Genomic DNA, 12469 nt, shown 5'->3' on the forward strand with positions numbered 1-12469 from the left:
CTTCTTGTAACTTACAAAATATGATCCCTTTTCATTAAGATTTATTGTAAGGGAATAGGGAAATTTTTTCTAAAACTTAGAAAGAGGATCATCTTTGTCTGTGCAAATGGTCAATGGGGTTCAAAATACACTCTAGAAGAGTGAAATACCTCAAAGGTTTGACAGAATGCTAAGATAGCCAACAGAACGACTGGACAGAATACTGGAAAGATAGTATCACAAAAGCTAAGGATAGCTGAGGTTTGGGTACACTAGTAAAATGCATGTCTACTACTGAAATATCAAATGAAGGCTAAACTTCTCTTTGAATTAAATGAGAAGAAATTACCTCTGACCTTATCAAGATAACATAGATGGTTAATCAGGAAAGAAAAGTGGAGAGTGAGTAGTGCAGAATTGGTAAGAGAATGTATAGGCAAATTTTTAAGGATTATAATGATAAAAAAGGAGGCAAGCCAAGAGAAAATTTTATTTTTACAAAATGAGAGAAAGAAAAAGGAATTCTTGGGCAAATACAAGCCTCCTCAGAAATCAAAGTGAGGAAGATGAACAGGACAGATGATGAAAGGGCTGGCATCAGACAGGAACAAAAGAAAATGTAAAAGGATGAGTGTATTTACATGCGCATTTCTCAGTTTACTGGCAGAAAATTGAGTGTTCTCATTTAATGAATTATATTTTCCTTCTGTAGTATGGAAAGCTTTCTGGTAAGAGTGGGTTAGAGTTTCACTAAGATGACAAGTAACAGAATAATTTTATTAAGAACACTGAAATCTTAGTTTGTACATGATGTTGAGTGTGAGCAAAGTTAGGCATCGCAACTGAAAAATTATACTCCTCTTTGATTTTTCTCCTGCATCAATAATGTACCGAGACACAAGTGGAGTATAAGGAAGATAGGTTTTCAAGACCTTCCAAATGGCTGCATCACAAAGACTGACATGGGCAAAGGAATGACTTCATTCATTTAACAAAGCTTACTGAATATCTACTTCAAGCACCAGGGATATTCCATATACAGAGCACAACAAATGACGGCCTTGTTGGCGTTAACAATATTGTTAAAATAAAGGAATGTGGAACTCTCAGTAAGGAAGAAAGTGAAGCTAAGAAATCATGGTGAGTTTTTATTGGAAGAATCACTAAAGAGTTTCTGGGGAAATGAAAATTTCTAGTGAGAATAACGAAGACGAGATCTAGGTGAAGACAAATGTAATTAGTTCCTCTGTTAAGTCCTTCAGTTAATGCAAAGGACTCACAGCAGAACAAAAAATCAGAAGCAAAAAAAAAAAAAAGATAAAGAAAAAAGAAGTAAAAGATAATTGAATATAAAATCATGAATCTTGATGAAGTAAGATGTTTTACTAAAAATTTTTTAAGTGTGACGTACTTGTGATATTCATGCAGGAATGGAATGGAATGAAATAAAAAGACACAGTCCACCTTCTGACTCTCATGGACTTGACCTCAAAAAGAACAAAGGTAAAGAAAGATAAATCCTCAAGAAAGAGCCAGTTTCAACTGAAAGCATGGTAGAAATCTGGAGTATAATTTATCATTGTTTAAATTTATCCTCAAAGGTTTTTGTACAGGAGTTTATACTGACTTAATGAATAGAGAACACATTTCAACCTACCTAAGATGGTGTTTACCAAAAGTAGAACTTGTATTTGACTCACCCTACTGGAACTACATCAGCATCTAGCTTAGTAGATTTTGTACAAATGGACAAAATAGACTCTCACAGAGATTTGGATCACACAGAAATAATCTATTACTTTGATAATCTGATTATGAAACAGTAATATTCTAATAAAATTGTTTCTCTTATGGCTTGTTTGCCAAAAGTGAATCTGCTTAGAAAATGAAAATGAATTAATAATCTCTGTATAATTGTGTTTACCATCAATTAATAACTTCATGTAAATTGATTGCATGTATTAATCTTTTGTGAATATTTTCAGAATAAGTCAGAAACCTTAAAGTATTGTTTCTGCAACACCAAATGATTCAGTCAGGATGAAGTTACAAACTAACTCGGTGATTTATTTTTGTTACTGAAAGTAAATCAATTAATACAGAATATTCCTATTCCTGACAACCTCTTCTACAAAAATGCTTCCACCATCCTGATAATTATATTTTTCATGTGCATCATACCTACAGATTTATGATTAGTGCCTGCTATATGTTAAATAAATATTTAATAGTTGTGAAAAGATTTGGAGTTGAAGAGTACAGTTCAATAGTAGAGCACTTACCTAGCAGGCTCAAGGCCCTAGATTCAATCATTCAACTCCCAACATTAAAATAAAAGCAGAGTAAAATGTAAAATGAGCAGTTATTCAAATGGTGGATTGTCAGATAAAGAAACCTCTTTTCCACTGAACATGTAAAGTTACAACATAATGCTTCTAATTTTCATATAATCAAATAATTACTTCAAGTGCATATAAGCAAGTTTTTCTACCTGACAGAAAAGTGAAGGGATATGTGGAAGATAAGATCACCCAGGAGCTATTGTATCCACCTGCAGGAAGTGGCTGAAGCATGCAACATAGTGAACTAGGTGCAAGATCAATGTAACTGATTGTGTCATTAGCTTTATTGCAGAACTGGGACTTTGGATTTGTGAAGTAGCTCAATCACTTTTCCCATAAATAACATACTAACAGGAAAACATCAAAGCAATTTACCTAGCTTTCTCTCTAGATGTGCTAAAGATATATTTATTGTCAGTTTTATCACAGATTTTTAAATTATCTGGTATTATGCAATTTGTGTTTTGTGTAGAATATTTTATTTTGATAACTTTGCTTCAAAACCCAAAATTTTGTCCAAAATTTTGGGAAATGCTTATGTTACAACTGATCAATTTCTAGGACAAAAAAACTGCCATTCAAACTGAAACACTTTTTGTCTGACTTCCAATAAATTATGGAGGACAAACCCTCCATAGTTTTTAAAGATTTATTTACGGATTATTAAATTTTTCTTAATGTTTACTTGCACTCATTATCTTGAATAACTTCTCAACAAAATGAAGATAAACTAAAACTCTGTGTAAGAAAGGAAATTGGACAGTGTACCAGGGAAGATCTTCTACAGTCACAGAAACAAAGTGTCCAGGTTTCCATTGTTGAGGCCCAGCCAACCCTCAACAAAAAAAGTCTTCAGGAGCATAGCCGAGTTCATCAGCTGTCTTGGTTACTTTTCTCTTTGCTAGAACAAAATACCCAACACCCAAAGTTAAAAGTAAAAAGTTTTATTTAGCTTACGGTTCATAGAGCCAGTCCATAATAGGCTGGCTACCAGGTGGAGTGGCATGGCAGGAGAGCAAACTGTCAGGGCTGCAGACAGCAAAGGCAATAAAAGAGAGAAAGAGAGAGCAAGTCTCTTTTCATCTCCAAAGTTGTATGTGCAGGCTAACTATTCTAGGGTGGGTGTAACATTCACACCCCAATCCCAACACTAGCCCATGAACCAATCACAAACTTACATTCAACTGCCTCCAAAAAATCCATCACCCTTGACACCATGAAGCTTTTGGGTGATATCCAGACACAGACTATAACATCAGTCCAGGAAGAGAATCATGGGGACTCCGATTTGAGATATAACAAAGGGGAAAAATAAGGTAGAACCTGTTAAGAACACAAAGATGCAAAGTTACTTGGACAAGTTAAAACCATAATCAGTAATTGGCTCCACATACTTTGTGTCCCATCTTCCTCAAGTATGAAGAATCTAGAGAAAAATAAATACATTTTTCCAACCTTAGAAAAGATCTTATCGGGGACTGGGGATTTAGCTCAGCGGCATAAGTACCTGCCTTGCAAGCAGGCAGTCATGAGTTCGATCCCCGGTACTGATAGAAAGGAAAAAGACAAAAAAAAAAAAAAAAAAAAAAAAAAAAAAAAAAAAAAAAAAGATCTTATCTAGCTTGTCAGTAAAGGTGAAGCTTAAATTTGAGCCAGGAAAAAAACTATGACAGACCAACTGAGTATGAGCTAGCAGAATAATAAAAGTGATTTTAATGTGCACTGGAAGAAGAGATAAAAATATGTGTGGATTGCAGAGCAATATCTAAAGTCAAAATGGTCCAGTTCCATTATTTTCCCAGAATAAGGAGGGGTTGAGAAATTTTCCATTTCTTCATTGACCAAATTTAGCAAGAACTGTTCTTTTACAAGTTAATTCTTTTGCCTATTAATCAATTCATTTGTAGGTTAAAAAAATAGTGAATACAGTGGAATTGGCTGCACCAACATTGGCAAGTTCTGCCTTCAAAGAAAGTGTTCTAAACTTTTTTTTAATGGTCACAGGAGCACCATCATAAACCGTTCCAACCCTTTCTTCTTCAGGATGGCACTATTATTTAGACACACGCTTAAAGATGAATTACTCTACTTAGATAAACGAAAATTTGTCATCAATTTATTAAATAAATGTGCATTCTTGCCTTAAAACATAAATTCTAGTCATCATCTTTGTGCTTCACTGTAAATTTCTTTAACTTTTCTTCTCTACAGTATTCCTGAGTTTGATTTATCCAATATGTGCTTAAACTAATATTAAAGACAAATGAGTAGATACTTGGTTACCTCACAAAACATGTGTGAAGGATAATTTTAATGGGTAAGTAACTTTATTAGTCAAACTTAACCATTGGTTTTCAAAGGACATTGTTTTTCAACCCAAATTAGTCATAAAATATGAGTTAGTCATACCTATCTGGTTTCCAAAATCCCATGTAGAAATAATGAAAGATCTGTGGGAAATAAGGAATCAGCCTTAAGTTTCCTCCTCCAATTCATAAATTTCAATTAATGTAAGAAGAATTTGCTTTTTAGAGAAAATTTTAATAACTGTTGAAATAAAATATCACTTCTAAAGTCTTGCTGGGAAATAATCAATGTTCATTTGTGCTTAATGATAGATTTTATACTGTTCTTTTCATTATTTAAAAAAAAAACAAATAGATGAAAAATTCATTATAAAAGTTACAATAGAAAATCTTGAAACACAGAATAAACCACTGTTTTTATTCTCTTACATTTGTGTAGTTTAAAAAGAGGTCCAACTTTTATTGTATAATAATTTTGATATCTTACATTCAGTTAAATATTTTGAAAATATTGGAATATCTAAGTATGAGTCATTGTATCTTAACATTTGAGATTTAAAAAGCATTCAAATGAGAAAAAACAGTGAGTAGCTCAAAGTATTTTCTGAAAAACATGACACCCTTTGGTGAATCTTGACTGATGTTAGTATTTTATAATAAAAAACAGTATTTTGTGTTATTTACTAAATTTGATTCCTTCCCATAAAGATGTATAGGAAGATATAAATACAAACAGTTAGTAATAAAATCTTTAGGGAAAATCAGAAAATCTTTTTTCCTAAATCAAGCTGCCTAAGAAAATTAAGACAAAAAAAAAAAAGTTTATTTGTGGGCCTACCAACAGTTTTAACAGGCTGAAATGTGGCCTGTAATCTTGTGACTGTGAAAGACACTTATTTCTGTTGTTCTCAAAAGTCTATCTTGCCAAAACTATTCCTAGCTGGGCAAAATGCTCAAAAAAGTGATCTTATTGTGATGGTCCCTAACTTAGGCCTTAGTGAAATCAAATGTCTGCAGATGTAGAAACTAATTATCAGCCTCTCCTAAGAAAGAATAAACCTTGTGACCATTGGGCTAAAGCTTCTCTAAAGGTGTAAAATAACCATGAATTTCCCACTAGTGCATACAACTATTTCAGATATTTGTAGCCAATTTAAAATATTACACTATTTCAGATATTGATATCCATAGCCAGTTTAGTTGTTCTTAGGTTACTGTACCTAATATCTTCTAATGAGAGTGAAGGGAGTGTTCCTTCCTTTTGCAACTTGTATTTCTGTTTAATGTCTGGCACTCGTATACTTCTTTTGTTGAGACTTAAATGTTCATGCAGATATTATAACAGATATGAGGAAACATTACATGTTTCTTCATGAAAGTTTGAAATTGGTCTCAAAATTATATTTCTATATTTTATAAATTTCTAGCAATTTAGCACCAATATTTTCAATCTATAAGTTTTGACTATTAGTTCATTGTAATCAAAGTTAAAACCCATATAAGTTAAATATTTGCCTCATTTCATTTTAAATATGGTCATTAATAGAATGTTTATTCTAGGAGAAAGCTAAATACAATGAGAAAAAGAAAGCACTTCTACTTACATAATACTATTAGAAGTCTTTTCTCATCGAATATATTTTCATGCAGACAAGCTCACTCTTTTGATGCAGAAAAATTTCATATCAAATATGACAGATTTTAAAATTAAAATCCATGAAACTGGTAGCAACCTGGGAAATTTTCATGTCACAGATAAGAAAAAGTTGACGATGATAATTTTCTGAACGTGCTATATGATGATAGGGGACTGTACTAACATTTAAGTACTAGTCTTAACTCTACTGTAAATTTATGGAAAAAGATAGCAAGCAATACTAGTATTTTTTTCTGCTGACTTATATTAATCTTATCACACACAAATGAATTTCTTTGGGTTTAGAGGAAAATTAGTATCCATAGCTAGTACATGTTGAACAATATTTTTATACTTACATAGTTGATTATCACCTTGTTTACTCTGCAAACCATGTCATTATCAGACCTTTCCTTAGGCACTTTTTACAACTCATAGAGTGAAGCATTAAAATGGAATACTCTAGCTATTAACCAATCTTTAACATGGGAACCTTTTCATTAGTTGTTTTAGAAATTCATATTGATGAAAGTGACAAGTGTTTCTGCATTTGTTTGGAAGATCATACATCTTTATTACAGCAGAGACTGTTATTATTTCATAAAATACACATACATAAAAATTACGCTCTGTAACAGAATACACAGTTTAGTTTCAATATGTACGTATTTCCAATATTTTTCAAAAATGAATTTTTTAATTTTACTTGGCCAGGGAGAACTTTTTTTTTTTTTTTTTTTCTTTTTGTCTTTTTGAGACGGGGTCTCACTATGCAGTTCAGGCTGGCCTTGAGCTCACTTTGTAGCCCAGGCTGGTCTCGAACTCGCAACAATCCTCCCACCTCAGCATCACCAGTGCTAGGATTACAGGCGTGGGCCACCACGCCCAATGAGAACTTCTTAATGAAATGAGAAATACCTGTAAAATATTTTAACAATCACGTTGATAAAAAAAAATCATAGGATATTAAGAAATATTTCTATAGTTTAATTTCACAAATCATTGATATTATAATTAAAATTGAAGTGTACTTTTAGCATAAAAAATTAACATTTACCTGTTCATTACAACTGATTTGTACATTTCCAAATATAACTTTCTATTTCTCTTATAAAATATTCAGCTTTGGAAATAACCAAATTTTAAATTTTATTCTAATAAAATTTATTTACCATTGGTAATAACCTTGTTCTTTCCAGAAATCATTCAGTTTATTTTTCTAACAAAAATAAAGGGAATAAAAATACAAAACACCAAACTCTCTTTCATTCCCCTTTCAGATGTAACCATTAAGGCCTAGCTACACCCCTCTATTGATCTTCTGTGCTTTCACTCAAGATGGAATTCATGATAAGGATAAAAAAAAAAACATAAAAATGGACGCATGGTGGGTAATTTGTGTATAGAGAAAATGAGGCATATCCAGGAGAAGAAAAAGCTGAATGTTGCCATGGTTGATTAAAGGATGTTGATTGTACTAATCACCAAACACTGAACAAATAAAGTGCTTTAGAAGCTGACTAAGCTTTTGTTTGTTCATTAAGCAATAAGATGAATGTGGCTTTCACATGGAGACTATTTCAACTTCCTTTCTAATTTAAATTGAAAATACCTTGGTTCTAATCAAAGTGATTCTTAAGATCTTCTCCAGTATCTAAGCAGAGCCTCTGTGTGTTTAAAAAAGAAGAAGAAAATGGTAATAAAATTTTCAGAAAACATTATCTGTTCCTTTGGAAACAAATAGTGGCATCCATTTTACATACATCATCTAGTTTTGAAAATTATCCGTTTTGCCTTTCATTCAATTTCAGCTACAGACAGGAGCTGGAGACTATTAACCTGATCTGCGTACCCTATTTTTGGTGCATTTTTTAAAAATTAATTTGAAAGCATTTTTCTTTTTGTTTTTTTTTTTTGTTTGTTTGTTTGTTTTTGTTTTTTTGTCTTTTTCATTTTTATCGGTACCGGGGATCGAACTCACAACTGCCTGCTTGCAAGGCAGGCACTTATGCCGTTGAGCTAAATCCCCAGCCCAGAAAGCATTTTTCAATAGCTCACCAAAATGATAGAAACTTACTAATATAATTACATCACTAAACATTTATGTCAGCTAAAATTTGAATATCTTCCCAAATTGATCCTTTTTGTTAACAAATAAATCATAGCTGTGTATTATTCTAGTAATGTTAAATTTACTAATAATCATTTCATTTTTTGTAGGTATTGTAGTGAATGATACAAGAAAAATTGATACCTTTTCCACTTTGGAAAGGGATGAAAAAACACTACTAGGCAATACATTATTAATTAATGGATTTCAGATGTCATGTAATATTCTGGAGATTTAAGATCTGAAATATCATGGAGGTTGAATCATAACGCTTCCACATGGAAGCTGTCCAAAACAAATCACATGCCATTACACCAAAAAGAGATAAGGAGGAGACTATTAAATGGCAGTGGTACAGCGTAAGCAGGCTCTGGGCAGTACTATAAGAAAACAAAGGAGCCAGGAATAACGACAGGGAACACCGCACACAGTAGTGTGTGTAAAGGGCTGCTTTGAACTGAACATTTATGCTTCACAAGTCATCTGTTACAACCTAACTTTAAGTTTGATGAAATTTAGAGATGCGGCCATTGGGAAACGATCAAGTCATGCAAGTTGAGTACTCATCATGTGATTGGTGTCTCTTTTTTTTACATCACATTTTATTGGTACATTTTAGGTATACATAGTGATCACATTCATCATAGAATATAAGTACCTACACATGATATAACTTTCCCCGTATTCATTTACTCCCTGTTCAACATTTCCTCCCTTCCCCATTTGCAAAGCTTTGTTTCTATCTTTTCCTTCTTTTCTCATTTTTTTTCACTTTACCGTTTCCTTTCCCTCTTCCCATTCTTTTGTTACCCTCCCTATTTGAACATGTTCCTCTTTTTTAAAAATATATTTTGGTTCTTATTTACACTTTCAGTTTCTCACATCAGAGAAACAATGCAGTATTCACACATGTCTAATTTATTTCACTTAAGAGTGTGGACTCAAAGTATATCATTTTTTCCTAGAAAAGTCTCAAGTGCATCCTTCTTCATGCAGAATAATACTCCACTGTATAAAGAAACCACATCTTCTTTATCTGTTCACCAGTTGATGGACACTTGAATAATTTCTAAAATTTGGCTATCATAAACTGTGCTGCTATAAGCCTGGATTTGCATGTCACTGTGGTATGATGCATTCAGTTCTTTTGGATAGACATCCTGGAGGGAAATGACTGGGTCAAACAGAACCTGTAGTCCTAGCTTTTGAGAAATGGTCATTGGTCATTTGAGAGATGCAAATTAAAGCAACGCTGATTTTTCCCCTCACTTCAGAAAGAATGGCTATCATCAAGAATTCAATCAAGAACATATGCTGACAGGGAAATGGGGGAAAACAGTCTATACTGTTGCTATGAGTTTAGAATGGTACATCCACTGTGCAAATCAGTGTGGAGACTGGTGTCATTTTAAAGGAGAGACATGAAAGAACTTGCATTCTTTCCCTGCTTTCTGCCATGTGATGATGCAAAGGTAAAGCAGTCATCTGCAAACAAAGAGGCTCTGACCAGACACCACGTTAATTGATATCTTGACCTTGGGCTTCTTAATCTCTAGGCTGTGAGAAATAAACGTCTGTTGTTTAAGCAGCACAGTTAATGGTAGTGTGTTGCAACAGTCAGTAGTAGGACAAATAAGAGTCACTAATGGATAGCCGGAACTACCTGATGATGCGGAGGCGCTCTCTCAACTAACGTTAGTGTTCTTAATCTTCTCATCAAAACGTTATAGGGGTAGGTGCAGTTCATGAACAAAACTCAATCTGCACAGGAAGTATTTTAAAGAATCGACAACTGGGATCTCATCTAAATGAAAAAGTTTTTGTGAAACAAAAGAAATCAGCAACAGAGTGAAAAGACAACCCATGAAATGGGAAAACATTTTAACCAACTGTCCCTCGCATAAAGGAATTTATCTAAAATATGTAAAGAATTGAAAAAAAAAATCAGACACCCGCCTCACATTCAAAGGCCCAATCCAAAAATGAGCATATGAGATAAATATGTACTTCTCAGATAAACAAACACAAATGGCAAATGAATATATGAAAAAAATATTCAACATCATTATTCGTCTGAGAAATGCAATTTAAAACAACAGTAAGATTCCATCTCACTTCAGAAATAATGGCTGTCATCAAAAAGTAAACCAAAAAACATGCTGGTGGGGCTGTGGGGAAAAGGGAACTCTTAAACTGTTGAGGGGTATGTAGACTGGTGCAAGACTGTGGAAATCAGCGTGGAGATTCCTCAGAAAACCAGAAGTGCTGGTCCCATTTGACCCAGCTATTCCCTTTCTGGGTATTTTCTCAGAAAAACTGAAAACATCATAACACAGCAATATATGTGCATCCATGTGTATAGCAGAACAATTTACAATAGCTAAATCTTGGAAACAATCCAAATGTCCATCAACCAAAGAATGGATAAAATTACACAATGAAATACGACTAAGCTATAAAGAAGGAGAAACGGGAAACTTTTATAGGTAAATGCTTACAATTTGTAAATAAAATCAATCAGACTTGCATGTGCAAACATGCATATTATCTCTCTAGTGTAAAAATTAAAAAAGTAAATAAGATCCAGAATGTACAATAGATACTTTGAAAGTGAAAACAGAAGAAATTGTTCAAAAAGAAAGAACTGGGATGGGGAGAAGGGAAGGAAAGAAGGGAAAAGACTATATGTATATGTGTAAATATATATATATATATATATATATATATATATAATATCTATATGTATATATGCAAGGTAAGTAATTGTACTACTAACTTCTATTACTTCATCAAAAAGAACAGTTTGTGCTTTTATTGTCTGATCGTTTTTTCATTGCTATATCTTGTAATCTGAACAACTTCTTTGAAGATAAATATTAACCATTATTAATCTCCTAATATTTTGTTTTGAAATTTTGTATCATAATTTTCATTCTTTTTTTATTTTAAAATAAAAATAAATAATATGTTAAAACTTTATTTTAAAGAGGGCTACTCTGATTTCTGAATTATAGATCTCTCTTATTTTTGAATTATTATAAGGCCATGTACTTCATTTATGTGTTGGAGTTAAGTATGAAATTATTTAAATAAAGAATGTCATCATAACAATCATGTTATAGTGAGATATTATTACCTTTCTCATGACTTACATGATTCTGAAATTCCCTTTCCTCCTTCACAGTCTTTAATTTTTTTTCTGCTATATCTCTGAGATCCTAGAGGAAACTAATTAATAGTGTGGCAAATTTAACATTATTTACCTCTGGAGTGCTGTATAGCCTACATATTAAAAAAATCTATTAGTTCTTAAATTCTCAAACCTACCACACAAAGACATAAATGATAAAATGTAATGAAGATATTTTGCAGAGATTTTTATCACTGAGAGTCATGTCCCTCTCCCAGATTTCTAAGTAACTGGGAACTTGCTGCAAATGTATGGTCATCTATTTTCAAAACTACATGTTATGTTGGAATCGTAGAGTTACTTGCTGATATAGAGATAGGGACCGTCCCCATTATATTTTCTTTCTCCAAAGGTTCTCTGAAGAGGAAATAGGAATGGAAAGGTAAAAAAACAAACAAACACACACACACAAAACAATGTTGTACATAGAGATGCTTTTTCTTCCTTTAAAAACATTAGTATTGTGATGAATTATATAATAACATTCACTGTAGCTCAAGGAATACTATCAGAGGAAAAGAATCGCTTACTAGCAGGAAAACAAATTTCAATATATATATATATATATATATATATATATATATATATATATATATTATAATTTTATTTTGAGCAGAATAAAAGTAAATGTGACAAAACAAAACATTGTCAGTCAAAACAAAAGGATGGACATAGGTATATGATGTAAAAACAAAATATAAGGTGATCAACAATGGTTACCATAATGCCTCTTGTTATCTTCAAAAGAATTGTTCCGGTCATCAGGTATAATAAAATTGAACAAAACAGTAAAGAACAAAACCAATGAAAATGAAACATTGGAGACATTACAGGACTTCAATACAAGATAATAGTCAAACCAGAATTAGTATCATAGTGAACCTTATTGTCTTCAAAGTAATTGCC

This window comes from Cavia porcellus, unplaced genomic scaffold (genome assembly GCF_034190915.1).
Source record: "Cavia porcellus strain 051 isolate PalLab524CR breed Dunkin Hartley unplaced genomic scaffold, mCavPor4.1 scaffold_15, whole genome shotgun sequence".
Lineage (NCBI taxonomy): Eukaryota > Metazoa > Chordata > Mammalia > Rodentia > Caviidae > Cavia > Cavia porcellus.